At 36.0% G+C, this 17,853-nt stretch overlaps 1 long non-coding RNA gene across 1 annotated transcript in view; it reads left to right on the top strand.

Moving 5' to 3' along the window:
• The window catches only part of LOC117797498, a 123,176-nt gene extending 121,412 nt beyond the window's left edge, over nucleotides 1-1,764 (top strand). Inside the window, exon 4 of the long non-coding RNA XR_004622512.1 lies at nucleotides 896-1,764. This is a non-coding gene — a long non-coding RNA (uncharacterized LOC117797498). The remainder of the gene's footprint in view (nucleotides 1-895) is intronic.
• Nucleotides 1,765-17,853: the final 16,089 nt, after the last annotated feature.

Here is a 17,853-nt window from a genome sequence, read left to right as displayed (position 1 = left end):
TTCTTTTATTGCCAAATATCTCACTGTATGGATATAACATTTTATGTATCCATTACCATTTTGGTTGTTTCCTATTTTGACTATTATGCAGAATGCTGCTAAGAATATTTGTGACACATTTTTGCATGGACACATATTTTAATTTCTCTTGGATATTTATCTAGGAATGGAATTACTTGGTCATATAGTAGCTCTGTTTAACATTTTGAGGAACTGCAAAACTTTTCCAAACAAGATGTACCTTTTTACATAGCCACCAGAAATGTATGAGGATTACAGTTTCACCACTAGACAACATTTGTTACTGTCTCTTTTATTATAACCACTTGGCTTGGTTTGAAGTGGTATCTCATTGTGGTATTGATTTTTATTTCTACTAATAGCTAAAGATTTTGAGCATCTTTTCATGGGTTTATTAGCCATTAGTAGATCTTTGAATTAATTTTTGTGCAGATAGTTTGCCGATTTAAAAATTGGACGGTCTTTTTGTTGTTGAATTGTTAAGACTTCTTTATATTTTCTTAATATGAGTATCTTATCAAAGAACATGACTTGAAAATATTTTCTTCTACTCTATGAGTGGTCTACTTATTTTCTTTATGTTTTACTTTGAAGCCACAAAGGTTGGGTTTTTTTTTTGTATTTAAAATTTTTTTGATGAAGTCAGATTTATTTAGTTTTTCTTCTGTTGCTTGTACTTTTGGTGTTATGTGTAAGAAACCAATGCCTAACCTAAGGATACCAAGATTTACTCCTATGTTTTACTGTAAGGATTTTATAGTTTTAGCTCTTCTATTTAGGCCTTTATCCTACTTTTTCAGAAACTTCAAGCCATTTTTGTGCTGGGTATCTGTTATCCATTCCTAATACATTTCATCTTTACCTCTGTTCTCAGATAGAAGCTAATTTAGGAGGAGCCCCTCTTGCCAGCTGGAGTTCTGCTTGGAGTAATATGTACTGCTACTTCCATATTCTGATGATCCAAAGAAGCGATGGAATCTCAAAGGAAGTTGCCCATCTTCTGTCTCATGACCAGCCCTACTCACATCCTTCAGCTCTCTAAATTAGCAAGTAGTAGTATATTCTGACAGTATCTTCTCTACCTATTTTCTGTGACACAGACTACCTGCTGAGGTAGAAAGTTTGATTTTTGGTTCTTCTTCAATCAAGAGACATCTGCAAGTGCCTTAGAAGAAATTGCTTGTAAAGGGTGCATTTCCAGTCTCAAGCTCTGTGTTTTCCCACTCTTAATAACTTTTGCCAAGCCTAGTGCTAGCCTATGGTAGGAGCTCAGGCAATATTTAAGTGAATCAGTTAATTTAATCAAATTATATGAGATACATACAGAAAATGGGGGGGTGAAAAATGGACAGAAGAGGGGAGTGAAACACTGATCAGGTTACCATCTCTCTTCGGAATCAGCATATACTTTCCATCAAGCAAAATTCTGTGCTTTCCATATTTATTTATCTTCCAGCCTCAGTCAGGACTACTGTTCTCCAACTCATTCATCCTCTCACTTGATGACTCTTGTGAATTGTTAATCTCATAGTATCTTTTTAACTGGTCCTTTGTCTCCAGTCTCTCAGCAACTCAGTCTATACACAATTATCAGATCACCTTTCCTAAAGAAATTTGTTATAAATTTACTTATTTGTTCAAAATATTGTGACTGGCTCTTTCTTGTCTATAAAATAAATCACACTCTTTGCTTTGTGGTTTTAACATTTTAAAAATAAATTAACATTAGATGTTTTCTCCCTTTATTTGCTTCTTTTCTTTGTTTTTATTCCAGCAGATAGAAAATTCTGCTTCCTTGCCTCAGGGGAGGAATGCGGTTAAGCATAAAATAGATGTTACTGTCAAGAAAATTTCCTCTTTGGCTTTTGTTTCCCCAAAGATTAAGCCTATTGAGGAGAATCTGCCATGAGTCTAATAGGGAGAATAGAGAAAAAGAATGCATCTGGGGAAGCCGTTTCCCTCTGACTAAAGAGAAATTTCCCTGAAATGAAAAGGGAAAAGGTCTTAGGGTCCCATGAATAACAGGCTTGGGACTCTGTTTCCTGGCTGTGCCTTGGGGAGAAGGCAAGATTTGGGGGGAAAAATGGCTGTAGGCTCCGATGTTAGTTATTGATACCTTTGCCCCAACCAAGGCATGAAGGCAACAGTCAGTGGGCCCGAAAGGAGCATGTGCACTGGGAAAGTGTGCTTCCTGATCAATGACTGATGATCAGAGGAACCTGCTCAGTGCTGCATTGATGCATAATTCCCTATATAGTTTGGTACTGCCCTGGGGAAGGATCTTCAAACGTGACTTCTGTTGAAATTTCCACCTGTGTGACAGGCTAAATAACGGCTTGAAGTCAAAATTAATTCTAAAAAAAATAAGGAAATATTGAATCTCTGGTAGAGCAGGGTTTATGGACTTAAAGTTTTATCCATTACACTTGACTTTTAGCTCTAGCTATTCAGTGCAGTTTATGGTAAACTCACCAGCTATCTAAGAAATCCTCTCTTCATATTTCAAGACATGGATAACACCTTTAAATTCCCAAGCAGAATTCATCACAACTGTATCTTTTTTTCTCATACTGAATTAAATGTATATACGCCTTCATAACAGCTTAGCAATTGCCAAATTTATTATAGTTAAGCATTGTTCATTCTTATAGAGGAGGATTAAAAGAGTGTTGTCTATGTCATGTTAAGTTCTGTATCCCCATGACCTACCATAGTAACTGGAGCACACTTTGTGCTCAGTAAAGATTTTTTAAAATTATATTATTATCTTTGTTATTCTTTTATTTTGTATTTATAAAAATTTAGTTTCACAAATACATGCCAAAGCTATGAATCACAAGCTTCTTGACATAATAGAAATGTTCTAACATAAAACGTTTTTATTTTAGACTATGCAAAGCTATCAACTGAAATATAAATGATTACCTGCATAGAATGCCAGAGGCTTCAGATTAAAAAAAAATATTCAGTGACATAATTTCCAGGCGATAATATTTGCCTTGGGTTAAGAAACCTACCGCAGCCTTGGCAGTGTTAAAAAATGACCCAAACCTCTCCATCCAGATGAGGAAATCATAGCAAGGAAAAATTTGAGCCTGATTTGAGTAATGCATGAGATGTAATTTCTTTTGGTGCATATAAGCAGTGGGACTAGACAGTGGGAAAAGAAAATAAATGTACACTTGGGGCTAGGAAAGGATTTGGGGCAGCAGATTCTTAATCAATTGCTAAAAGAAAGACCAAGGTAAAGCAGCAGGTCAAGAGACAAAGTTTTTGGCAAAATTTTAGCATTGTTGTAGGCCAAAAAATGGTCAATGTCTTAAGAAGTATAGTTTTCCAGAAAGGGCTAGTGGTTAGTAGCAATTAAAGTCTGGAAGCAGGACTCTAGGTAGGACTTTGGTTCCTTGGGAAGATGAGTAATATGTAGTATCTGTCCAGAGCTTCTTGCCTTCCCTCAACATTGAATCTATTCTCTATCCAAAAGCCAAAGTGATACTGCTAAAATGTAACTCCAGTCCTGTTACCCCTGACTCCCAGCTCCCTTGTGCACAAAAGATAAAGGTGAAACTTCTTCATATGGCATATAGGCTCCTCATGAATTGGGCCTTGCCTACCTTTCCACTGTCATTGTCATTTCCTACCTCATACTTTATAGACCTATAATAAGGTCTTTGATGTCAACATGCTTTAGTTTCAGGTGATGGAAATTCAACTGAAACTGGCTTCAGTAAAAGGAAGAATTTGTTGACTGAAAAATTTATGAGGGAGTGGGACATCCAGTCCTTGGAGAGGGCAGGGATTCTGCCAGGCCTGAGCAACTCTTGGTATCAAGACAGGAACATCACCAAAGCTCCTTTTTTTCTTTTTTTTTTCTTACTTCTTTTGACTTTGCTTTCGTCTATTAGATCCATTCTCTATTAACACACAAAAAAAGTTGTATTGAAAAAAGTTAGATTGAATAGTGTCCCCCCAAATTCATGTCCACCCAGAACCTCAATATGTGCCCTTAGTTGGAAATAGTGTCTTTGCTGAGTGTAATTAGTTAAGATGAAGCCATATTTGATGAAGGCATGCCCTGTCTCCAGTAACTGTTGTCCTTATACGGAGATGGGAGGATACATAGATGCATACAGAGCGGAAGGTCATGTGAAGATGGAAGCAGAGATTAGGGTGATGCTGCCACAAGTCAAAGAATACAAAGGAGAGCTGAGAGTCACCAGAAGCTACAAAGAGGCAAGGAAATGTTCTTCTCTAGAGCTTTCAGAAGGAGTATAGCCCTGCTGACACCTTAAGTTTGAACTTCTGGCCCCCAGAACTATGAGAAAATAAATTTCTACTCTTTTAAGCCACAAGTTTGTGGTAATCAGTTTGCCCTAGGAAACTTCTACACTGACCAACCTATTTAATACTGCAACATGACCACATCCCCCAGACTTTACTTTCCCCTTACTTAGTCTTTCTTTTCCTATTACTTATGACCTACTAATTTTCTACTACAATCCATCAATCCCAAGATGCAGTGCTTTTTTTCACATTTTACTATCTCTGAAATTGTAATACATTTTACAACTAATGGACTGTCATATTTACTAGTGATTTTTTTGTTTGTTTCTTAGTGGTATGTAAAGTAATGGTGGGCTTTATAATCAGTGGCATCTTAGATGATATGAGATAGGGTTATTATTAGTAGTATCTATTATTTATATTGTTTATTGTCTTTTTTCCTTTATCTCACCTACCTAGATACTACCAGAGAGCAAGGACTTGCTTTGTCCCCTGCTCTGTCCTTAGCATCTAGACTGATGTCTGGAATAGAGTAGGTATTGATTAATGAATGGATAGTATATTCTCAGCAAACTGAACTGAAGTGGTATTCCTAGGTATTAAGAAACAGCCACTGACTATTTCTCACTTTTAAAAGAACCTCTGGAATAAGGTTTAACTCTTTTCTTTCCAATTATTCTCAATTTGCTCTTAGTTATATATATTGACATCCAAAATTTAAACCTTTTTCATCATTGTCACCTTTGATAAAATTTGCCTAATTCACAGGGCTGTGGGGTTAATTATTTTCATTTCAAAGATGAGAAAACAGATTCAGAGGGGCTAAGGCATATGTCTAAAGTCAACTAAACAGTAATCCATAAGTCATCAAGAATTTCCTAGTGCTGTTCTTCCTAGGCCAGTGCTCTGTTTTGGGTCATTCTCTTATAAATGCTGTAACTTACCACATTGAGGACTTCAGGAATCCATGCAGATTTTCATGATTTGCTGGGAATTTTTAGAATATAAAAGAGAAATCAGAGGAACAGATGGCAATGAATTATATATAGCAACACATTTTTAAATGGCATAAGTAATCTACACTTCAAATATGTATTTGTGGAGACAGATATGTTAATGAGATATGGATACATTTATATAAATATGTAATATGTATAATTGTATTATAAATATATCAGAGAGAAAGACACCTTGGTAAGGGCATCCCTGTATCCCTACTGGGAGCTCATTCATTCACAGAAATTGAGATTAATATTGAGGTTTAGATCTTTACCCTTGATATAGAAAGACATAATGTTGTTGAGAGTAGTCCTGATTATTTTCAAATGTAGTATATACTGTAGAGTAAAATATGACATGCTTTCTTGCAATGTATTTTAACAAAAAAATCGAGTAGATGTGAAGAAAGCTGGCATGTAAAGCCAAAACACACAATGATTATCATGTAAATCAAAATTGCTCTTGACTTTGGAGCATAAATTTGACCTATGTTGCATTCTGGGAGTCTAGTTTGAAAGGCACGATGAGAGATCCCTGAAACTACTTTGGGTTCGCTCCTTGCCTGTGCACAGCTTTTTGACGCTCCTGGATTTTTCAATTTTATGTCATTTCCAGGCACAATATGTAAGACAGGTGAGGATCCATTGTTGGACTGGGCCAGGGTTTTGTTCATTATGATAGTCTATTCTAAGCATCAAAAACAATGAGGTTTTTATTGATGTCTCACTTTAAAAAAGGGTTAAGTAAGAGAGGCAAAAATAAAGTTGATTAATACTATCTATAAGATGGTTTCTAAGAAGTCCTCAGTCTTTCATTGAAGGACTTCCACAGTATAGGACCAGCCCACCCTTCCCTTCCCATCACATATTACCCCTACTCTGAATGTATGCTCTAGTCAAACTACACTAAATGAAGTTTTCTTCAAAATTTTCCCATGGGCAAGAGTTTAATTACATCTGATAGTCACATTGCATATGTAGAAACTTATGTGGCTTTCTTCTTCCCCTTCCCCTTCAAGTTAATATTACTAAGTGATTGGAGACCCAGACAATGGAGTCAGACTAAACAGAGTTCAAATCATAGCTCTCTCACCTGTGTTCTGTATAATCTTATACACATTACTAAACTTTTCTGGCCATCAGTTCCTTCATGTATAAAATACAATAATGTAATATGTGCCTCAAGTCAAAAGCAAAAGAAGTAACGCACATGCAGCATATGGCATTAGGTTCTTAAGAAATAAATATACATATATAAACTTATAAATGTATATACATATATATACTTATAAATGTATATACATATATATATGTACATATATGAGTCTGTAGATACAGATATATATTCCAAAAGAATCAAGAGACATGAAAGCATATCCAAGCCAGTTCAGGGTTCATCTAAAAGCACATGGGCTCTAGAACACCTATGGGTCCATTCTTTTTCATATATTTTTTAAAGGAAATGGTGGTCAGAATTATAGCAGCTTCCTGGGGATGCCCTAACAAAGTAACACAAACTGGATGGCTTAAACCACAGAAATTTATTATCTCATGATTCTTGGAGTCTAGAAGTCCAAACTTGAGGTGTGAGCAGGGTTGTTTCCCTCTGAGAGCTGTAAGGGAAAGATCTGTTCCAGGCTTACCCCTTTGGCTTCTGGATGGCAGTCTTCTCCCTGTATCTTCACATCATCTTCTCTCTATACATGTCTGTCTCTGTCCAGAAGTTTTCCTTTTTATAAGGACACTGTTATATTGAACTAGGATCTATGCTAGTGACTTCATTTTAACTTGATTATATCTACAAAGACCCTATTTTATTTCCAAACAAGGTCACATTCACAGGTACTGGGGATTAGGACTTAAAAATTGGAGGGGCACAATTCAACCCATTATAAGAATTAAAACAGTGAAAATGGGGCTGGAGGCATAAAGGGACAGTGGGGTCAGTGCAGCAGCTCTGGGGCCTAAACTCAGAAAGTAGTGGTGCCAGTCTGAGTATTCCTTTCTCACATTGAATGGAGAGGACTGGCTGACTATAATTTGTGAAATTGTCTTCATATTTCCCAAATCAGTTCTTACATTTGAAGGAGTTCTAACTTTTCTGAAAGTGTGCCTGTGATAAATTGAAATCATTTCCATGTAATTATATAAAATTTGCCTAAAATGTAAACTTTGAATTAGAAATTTATCTAGGAAATACAAGGTCCTATGTTGGGGCTTAAATTATGATTTGATACAATTCAAATTAAGTGTTATTACTTTCATAGAAATAATAGTAATGCACACAGAAATCACTTTTAATTGATTATCCAAGTGACCTAAATAAAAAAAGAGAAGTTATGCATTTGCTATAGAAAAAAAGCTCATTGGGAAGCTACTTGTGAGGCTTCTATATCAATGTATTTGGTGAGAAACTCAGAAAGATATTTTAATTAAATTACACTGTTAATATTTCCTCCTATTACTTGATCTGATCTACGAGTCTATAATTCTAATACGGCTTCAGAAAATCTGCCTACTGTATACAGATTGTGTCTAAGGAGATACGGTAGTATAGCCCTGGATATGCTCACATGTAGACATACTTCAGTAGGGTAAATATTAATTACCATTTGTTGAAGTTTAGTTGCTGATCCAATTTATATCCTAGGGGATATTTCCCTTCAGTTAGGTAAGAGTGGTCAGCTTTCTGGCTTTGAAATACAAGATATTTGGCTTTTCATCTTTCTTTCTCTGCCATATTGCTCTGCTCCACCTTACCATCTGCCACCCCACATTCCACCCTCAAAAAGTGTATCTCCATAAGTTCAGAAAAAAAAAAGAATTAAGTAAAAAGTGACCTGTTTTTCTCTTGCAAGGACACGTGTTTAAATGTAACATCTTGACTGCTAAAAAGAAAAATAATACCTTTTATGTAATTAAAGCAGGCACAATCCTCTGCTCTGGTTCCATTTATTTCCTCTTTAACAAATGTCAGCATCTTGGCTGAGTATCTGAGTACCTGAGTCATAATTCCCAATGTTTTATTGCTGTGTTATCTATAGTCTCTCCCATCTTCAGATCAGATACATGATAAATAAGTTCCATGTTATTTTTCTCTTGTAGCAGGGCCCCAGAATTTCCAGGACCAAGACTCCACTTTCTATCTGACGTTGTGTATGGACATATACCTTTGGTATGTCAATCTCACCTGCTCCCTGGCCTAGGTCCTTTCCTGTGTATTCAAACCTCAAAATAATATTATCCGGCCACTTTGCCAACTAAACTTTGTTCTGATCCATTTTTTTTCTTTCATTAAGGAACGAGCTAACAGTAGATATAGGTAAGAATGAGAAGTAATATTCCATAAAATATAAAAATGCCTGAGAGCATCTGAAGAATATAGGAGCAATTCTTTATTCTTAGGTCAGCATATATTTTACTGAGCATCTACTATTTATAAAACACTATGTGGGTTATAAGGAGGCATAAAGCATAGTCCTTTCCCTCAAGGAATTGATCAGTAGTGGAGTCCATGGGACATAAACAATATAACATAAGGCAGAATGCAGTAAATGCTATAATTAACATCCAAACAATGTTCTGTAGAAGGGGCAAGGGAAAAATAATGTACTGTGATTATAGGGATATCTCCTAAGGTACATGATATTTAACTTGAGTTTGGAAAGATGGGTAGGATTTCAATAAATGAAAAAAAGCCCACTGGGCGGAATGGTGTCCCTAGGAATGGAGATGTGGAAGTGTTTAAAACGTATAAGAAAAGGCAAGTGATTTGATGGGGACCTAAATTTGTGTTTCAGTATTTCAAAATATTTTCTTTCTTTCTGGAAGCTTCCATAATTCTTTTGGGCCAGTTAAATGTCATTCATATGGTACTATTTTTACGTTCTAAAATTGACCCAAGCTATATAGAGAGACATTGCTTCTTCATTGATAAACATGAATGATAATTCATAACTTACAAGGGTTTGAAGAAGATCAAATGAGAAAATACACGTGGAAGGGTTTGGCATCACTGATCCTGCATCTTTCACTTTTTGAGTTTGTAATTATATCTTTTGTTTTAGTTTTGTCTCTCCCAATGGATTGTAAATTCAATGAGGAACTATGTCTTGTTCATCATCTTATTGCAACATACTGTACAATATCTAAAGAAATGTATTGCTTAATAAGTATTTTTGAATGAATAACAAAAGAATGTATGGACTTCAAATTCCTATAGAGATGTCATATGGCTAATATTAATGTTGTGTTATATCCTTCACCCTTTTCCTATTTGTGACTATAAAAGCAATTATAAAGGCCTAAGCATATGTGTGAANCTATTTGTGAATCAGTCCCATGGTCTTGGCCTCAATTAGTGCTACTCCTCCCATATCAAACATTCCTTATTAAAAGTGAAATATGCAGGGGCGCCTGGGTGGCACAGTGGTTAAGCATCTGCCTTCAGCTCAGGGCATGATCCCGGCGTTATGGGATCGAGCCCCACATCGGGCTCCTCTGCTATGAGCCTGCTTCTTCCTTTCCCGCTCCCCCTGCTTGTGTTCCCTCTCTCGCTGGCTGTCTCTATCTCTGTCAAATAAATAAATAAAATCTTTTTAAAAAAAAGTGAAATATGCAGCCACAACTTGGTATTGTCCAGAATTTGGAGAAATAAATAGTAGAGTTAACAAAAGCTTCTGGGTCTTCTAGTACAATCCTAACCTTTTACACTTGAGGAAAATGAAGATCAAAGAGGGAGAGAGACTTGACCAATTCTGACAACTTACTAGCAAAGCCAGGGTTAAAACCTGGTCCTCTGATTCAAGTCCAGTCCTCATTCCAGAATATAATGTTGAATTTTCAACTTCCATCAAACTAGCCAGAAAGTTTAATGTGCTGTGACTGGTTTTCCACACAGGCTGTAGTTTAAAGGATTAAGGTGAGCAAATCATGTTCAGTGAGTATCTAAACCATGAAAATCAGGAACTTCCCTTTGTTTCAATACTGTTTCACTGTTTCATTGATTCAATTGATTTGATGATTCAATCAATGTCATCATTATTAGGGGTATTCCATAGGCAGTAAGTAGGTTTTTTTATGAACTGGTATGTTAAGGAATGCTGTCAAAATTGTTCTAATATAACAATTTCATTAACCAGTAATGTTAGAAGGACAAACTCTAGAACAACAGACATCTATTCATTGCCTAAAACTACCCTCTAGGAGTGCCAAAGACATCTGAGTCTGCTAAGGGTATTGCGGAGTTTAGGCAATTTTCTCTTCCTTGAAAACTAATACCGAGAGGATAGACAATTTAAAAAGCAAAAATAAAACAAGCCAACAAATAAGTAATGAATATAAAAGCATAGCCTGTTTGAAGAAGAATGATCCAGATTGTAGTATCATTATCATCATCATCATCATCTCCTGAGAATTTATCATACACTATGAACTGTTCTCATTCTGTTTTTGTATCCTCTAATTTATTCCTCTCAGTAGTCCTGTGATAAAAGTATTTTTATCCTAATTTTTCAAATGAGGAAACCAAGACATTCACAGGTTGAGTAAACTTACAAAGTTCCCAAGTTTACAAGGCTCATCAATGGTGGAAATTATTTTAACCTGGCTTATTTGATTCTTGAAGCCTATATTTTGCTATATTGGGATAAATACAGGTAAGATGGAATCAGCTGTGAGAAATCCTTGAAAGCCAGGCTGAATGAAGATTTGGAATAACAAATAAAGAAGGCTCTGTAGATTCTTGAGCAGGGTAGTAGATGCTTATGTGGAAAGATTACAATTAATTAGACAAACAAATGTAAGGTAGAACGAACAGAGCCGTGAAGCAGGAAGACCCAGTTTTAAGAAGGCCGAGGCTAGAACAGTAGCAGTAGCATCAGACAGGATGCTTCATGTGCCAAGACANGAATGGTGTCCCTAGGAATGGAGATGTGGAAGTGTTTAAAACGTATAAGAAAAGGCAAGTGATTTGATGGGGACCTAAATTTGTGTTTCAGTATTTCAAAATATTTTCTTTCTTTCTGGAAGCTTCCATAATTCTTTTGGACCAGTTAAATGTCATTCATATGGTACTATTTTTACATTCTAAAATTGACCCAAGCTATATAGAGAGACATTGCTTCTTCATTGATAAACATGAATGATAATTCATAACTTACAAGGGTTTGAAGAAGATCAAATGAGAAAATACACGTGGAAGGGTTTGGCATCACTGATCCTGCATCTTTCACTTTTTGAGTTTGTAATTATATCTTTTGTTTTAGTTTTGTCTCTCCCAATGGATTGTAAATTCAATGAGGAACTATGTCTTGTTCATCATCTTATTGCAACATACTGTACAATATCTAAAGAAATGTATTGCTTAATAAGTATTTTTGAATGAATAACAAAAGAATGTATGGACTTCAAATTCCTATAGAGATGTCATATGGCTAATATTAATGTTGTGTTATATCCTTCACCCTTTTCCTATTTGTGACTATAAAAGCAATTATAAAGGCCTAAGCCTATTTGTGAATCAGTCCCATGGTCTTGGCCTCAATTAGTGCTACTCCTCCCATATCAAACATTCCTTATTAAAAGTGAAATATGCAGGGGCGCCTGGGTGGCACAGTGGTTAAGCATCTGCCTTCAGCTCAGGGCATGATCCCGGCGTTATGGGATCGAGCCCCACATCGGGCTCCTCTGCTATGAGCCTGCTTCTTCCTTTCCCGCTCCCCCTGCTTGTGTTCCCTCTCTCTCTGGCTGTCTCTATCTCTGTCAAATAAATAAATAAAATCTTTTTAAAAAAAAGTGAAATATGCAGCCACAACTTGGTATTGTCCAGAATTTGGAGAAATAAATAGTAGAGTTAACAAAAGCTTCTGGGTCTTCTAGTACAATCCTAACCTTTTACACTTGAGGAAAATGAAGATCAAAGAGGGAGAGAGACTTGACCAATTCTGACAACTTACTAGCAAAGCCAGGGTTAAAACCTGGTCCTCTGATTCAAGTCCAGTCCTCATTCCAGAATATAATGTTGAATTTCCAACTTCCATCAAACTAGCCAGAAAGTTTAATGTGCTGTGACTGGTTTTCCACACAGGCTGTAGTTTAAAGGATTAAGGTGAGCAAATCATGTTCAGTGAGTATCTAAACCATGATCTTCAGGAAGTTCCCTTTGTTTCAATACTGTTTCACTGTTTCATTGATTCAATTGATTTGATGATTCAATCAATGTCATCATTATTAGGGGTATTCTATAGGCAGTAATTTGGTTTTTTAATGAACTGGTATGTTAAGGAATGCTGTCAAAATTGTTCTAATATAACAATTTCATTAACCAGTAATGTTAGAAAGACAAACTCTAGAACAACAGACATCTATTTATTGCCTAAAACTACCCTCTAGGAGTGCCAAAGACATCTGAGTCTGCTAAGGGTATTGCGGAGTTTAGGCAATTTTCTCTTCCTTGAAAACTAATACCGAGAGGATAGACAATTTAAAAAGCAAAAATAAAACAAGCCAACAAATAAGTAATGAATATAAAAGCATAGCCTGTTTGAAGAAGAATGATCCAGATTGTAGTATCATTATCATCATCATCATCATCTCCTGAGAATTTATCATACACTATGAACTGTTCTCATTCTGTTTTTGTATCCTCTAATTTATTCCTCTCAGTAGTCCTGTGATAAAAGTATTTTTATCCTAATTTTTCAAATGAGGAAACCAAGACATTCACAGGTTGAGTAAACTTACAAAGTTCCCAAGTTTACAAGGCTCATCAATGGTGGAAATTATTTTAACCTGGCTTATTTGATTCTTGAAGCCTATATTTTGCTATATTGGGATAAAATACAGGTAAGATGGAATCAGCTGTGAGAAATCCTTGAAAGCCAGGCTGAATGAAGATTTGGAATAACAAATAAAGAAGGCTCTGTAGATTCTTGAGCAGGGTAGTAGATGCTTATGTGGAAAGATTACAATTAATTAGACAAACAAATGTAAGGTAGAACGAACAGAGCCGTGAAGCAGGAAGACCCAGTTTTAAGAAGGCCGAGGCTAGAACAGTAGCAGTAGCATCAGACAGGATGCTTCATGTGCCAAGACACAGACTAGAAAGAACTGACAGAGCCAGGTGATTAATGAAGTGTAGGAAGGAGGAAATGGAGAAAAAAAAAAGCCAAAGATGACTCACGAGGTTCAATACTCAGAAGCAAGAATGGCAAACTTGAGAAGGGAGCATCTTGGACAGAGAGTGAAAATGGGGAATGGATATTTTTTTAAATTTTTCAATTGATTGAAAACCAGGATTCATGTAATAAGCCATTTGTGTTACCAGCATTTTGACCTGTCAAGGCCAGCTGCCATGTTTTGGAACCTGATGATTTTGAGGTGAACATTAAAAAAAGGCCCTTTTTTTAGGAGTCAGAAATTATGTTCATACACTATACTAGGGGCTATTTCCTCTTGGCCAGCTGGCTGGGATGGGTGTTATACACACAAGTAGATGCCACCTACAAAGGTGGGTCAAGAAGGTTGTTGCCAAATTGACCTTTACCCCAAGACTTCTCCTTCACCAGTATGCTCGACTTTCCAATATTTAAGAGCCTTCCAGTATTCAATAAACTTTTGACTCTGTCTCGTTTATACTCATATGGCTGGGGCAAACCCAAACACTCAAAGATCAAATATACAAGATCAAACACACACACAGGCTTGTAGACAGTATAGAGGAGATCAGGCTTGATGTTCCCCAGAGAAACCAAAGGTCACAAAAGCAATGGAAGGTTAGGTCCAGAAAAATAATGATGAATATATCTAATAGAAGGTCACAAATGGATGCAAAATGAGTTTGTATGTAGAAAAATCAGTTCAGAAGAAAATAGGATCAAGAGTAAGTCACAAGTAGATCAGGGCTAAAGCTGTGTTAAAAAATGCAAATGCTCCGGGCATTCACTTTTATATTGTGATGCCTGCATGGCAAAATGACTTGGATTTAATGACCTAAAAAACATACAGAACTGCATAGAACGAGACATTTTCTCCAGATGGCCTCAGTTATCCACATGAGACTACTCCTGTCCTCAGATACTAGATAGCTTATATGTAATTTTAATATTTTTTAGGTGGGATTGACTCAAATTTCTCTAGGGTCTCATGTTTCTTTTAAACACTTCCATCTAAGCAATTTTCAAGTACATTGGAAAGAAAATTAAACAAATGAGGATATATTCATTTGTAACTATAAAGAGTTTAATGTCCCCATGGGAGCAAACACTGACCAAAATGTTCAAACAGAGTAGCTGTCAGTCACTTAGGTTCAAGCAGCTAAAGGATAGCTTACAATAAAATTCAGTGCATGAGTTGCAAGGCAGAAGACAGTATATGCTGTATTACCAGCATCAAGCATAGTACTTGGTATATAGTAGGACCTCATTAAATATTTGTTGAATGAATGAGAAAAAGACATTATTCCAATGAAATGTAGTATCAAATGTAGCCAAAGAAAAGTCTGATACCTATATGATTCTTTTCTCATGTATTCCACGAATCATCTTAAAACACTCTGGATTGAAAGTGAGATATAGAAAAGTATATATCATGCAAATGAAAGTGAAAGAAAGCTGGGATAGCAATACTTATATTGGACAAAATAAACTTTAATACAAAGACTGTAACAGGAGACGAAGAGGGATATTACTTAATCATAAAAGGAACAATCCAGTAAGAAGATCTAACAGTTATAAATATTTATGCACCCAAATACATAAAGCACCTAAAAACAAACATAAGGGAAGTAACTGATAGTAATACAGTAATAATAGGGAATATTAATACTCCACTTACATCAATGGATAGATCAACCAAACAAAATCAACAGGGAAAGAATGGCTTTGAATAACACACTGGACCAGATAGATCTAACAGATATATTCAGGACGTTACATCCTAAAACAGTGGAATGCATATTCTTTTCAAGTGCACATAGAACATTCTCCAGCAGAGATAACATATTAGGCCACAAAACAAGTCCCAAGAAATTCAAAAAGACTGAAGTCATACCATGCATCTTTTCTGATCACAATGCTATAAAACTAGAAATCAACCACAAGAAAAAACCTGGAAAGAATAGAAATACATGGAGGTTAAACAACCTGCTACTAAACGATGAATGGGTCAATGAAGAAATCAATGAGGAAATCAAAAAATACATGGAGACATCTGAAAATGATAACACAACAGTCTGAAATGGGATGCAGCAAAAATGGTTCTAAGAGGGAAGATTATAGTAATAGAGGCCTACCTCAAGAAGCAAGAAAAATCTCAAATAAACAACCTAACCTTACATCTAAAGGAGCTGGGAAAAAAAGCAACAAATGAAACCCAAAATCAGTAGAAGGAAGGAAATAATAAAGATTAGAGCAGAAATAAACAAAACAGAAACTAAACAACAACAACAACCCAAACAATAAAATAGATCAATGAAACCAGGAGCTGGTTCTCTGAAACAATCAACAACATTGATAAACTCTTAGCCAGACTCATAAAAAAAAAGAGAGAGAGAGACTCAAGAAAATTAGAAACAAAAAAGAAATAACCAACACCACGGAAATACAACAGATTATAAGAGAATATTATAAAAACTTATATGCCAACAAATTGGACAACCTAGAAGAAATAAACTCCTAGAAACATATAACCTCCCAAAATTGAATCAGGAATCAAAAAACTCCCAACAAACAAAAGTCCAGGACCAGATGGCTTCACAGGTGAGTTCTACTAAACATTTAAAGAAGCATTGATACCTATTCTTCTCAAACTCTTCCAAAAATAGAAGAGTAAGGAAAGCTTCCAAATTCATTCTATGAGGCCAGCATTATCCTGATACAAAACCAGATAAAGACACTACAAAAAAGAGAACTACAGGCCAATATCTGTGATGAACGTAGACACCAAAATCCTCAACAAAATATTAGCAAACTGAATCCAACAATACATTTAAAAAAAATCATTCAACATGATCAAGTAGGATTTATTCCTTGGATGCAAGGGTGGTTCAATATTTGCAAATCAATCAACCTGATACATCATACCAACAAGAGAAAAGATAAAAACCATAAGATTATTTCAATAGATGCAGAAAAAGTATTTGACAAAGTACAACATTCATGATAAAAACCCTCAACAATGTAGGTTTAGAGGGAATATACCTCAACATAATAAAGGCCATACATATATGAAAAATCCATAGCTAACATCATACTCAATGGTGAAAAACTGAAAGCTCTCCCCCTAAGGCCAGGAACAAAACAAGGATGTCCACTCTCACCACTTTTATTCAATATAATACTGGAAGTCCTAGCCAAAGCAATCCAACAACAACAAAAAAGAAATAAAAGGCATTCACATTGGTAAGGAAGAAGTCAAACTTTTCACTATTGCATATTCTTGATGACTATGATGCTATATATAGAAAACCCTCAAGACCACCAAAAAACTACTAGAACTGATAAATGAGTTCAGTGAGGTGACAGGGTATATACACAGAAACCCATTGCATTTATACACTAATAATGAGGTAGCAGAAAGAGAAATTAAGTAAACAGTTCCATTTAAAATTGCACCAAAAAGAAGAAAATATCTCAGAATAAGCTTACCCAAAGAGGTGAAAGACCTGTACTCTGATAACCATAAAAGATTGATGAAAATATTTAAAATGACACAAACAGATGGAAAGACACTGTCATGGCTCAGGAATGTTGTTAAAATGTCCATACTACCTAAAGCAATCTACAGATTTAATGCAGTCCCTATCAAAATACTAATAGCATTTGTCACAGATTTAGAGCAAATAATCCCAAAATTTGTATGGAACCACAAAGACTCCAGATTGAAAAAAAAAATCTTCAAAAAGATCAAAACTGGAAGTATCATGATCCCAGATTTCAAGATAGACTACAAAACTGTAGTAGTCAAAATAGAATGGTACTGTCAGAAAAACAGACACATATATCAATAGAACAAAATAACCCTGAAATAAACCCATGATTATATGGACAAATAATCTTCAACAAAGTAAGCAAGAGTATGCAATGGGAAAAAGGCAGTCTGTTCAAAAAATGATGTTGAGAAAACTGGACAGCTACATGCACTGAGTGACGTTTAGAATTGTTGAATGGCTGTAGTGTACTTCTGCAGTTATATAACACTGTGTTTTAATTATACTGGAATTAAAAAATAAGAATTAGCATGTCGGATAAACTTTAAATACAGTAGGGCCGGCACATGCGAGAAAACAGACTGGGACCGTGAGAAGGGAGCGCGCGCCACCAGACTTCTCACGGAACTCCGGTGTGCTCACTGGATCCAGACTGACAACGGGAGCTCCGGGAGTGCGCAGGGGTGGCTGGCAGCATTAGAAACACAAAGAACAGAGACGAGCCGGCCCTGGAAGTGAGGGCTGGGACGCCGGGTGTGGGGCGCACATCCCAGGACGCTGCAGGGTTGAGCAGCACCAACAGAAACAGAGTTAAAGTGGCCAGAACATCAGTGGAGAACGGTC

The sequence above is a fragment of the Ailuropoda melanoleuca genome, chromosome X (assembly GCF_002007445.2).
Source record: "Ailuropoda melanoleuca isolate Jingjing chromosome X, ASM200744v2, whole genome shotgun sequence".
In the NCBI taxonomy this organism is placed as follows: Eukaryota; Metazoa; Chordata; class Mammalia; order Carnivora; family Ursidae; genus Ailuropoda; species Ailuropoda melanoleuca.
This window is presented reverse-complemented; position numbering and strand designations above follow the sequence as displayed.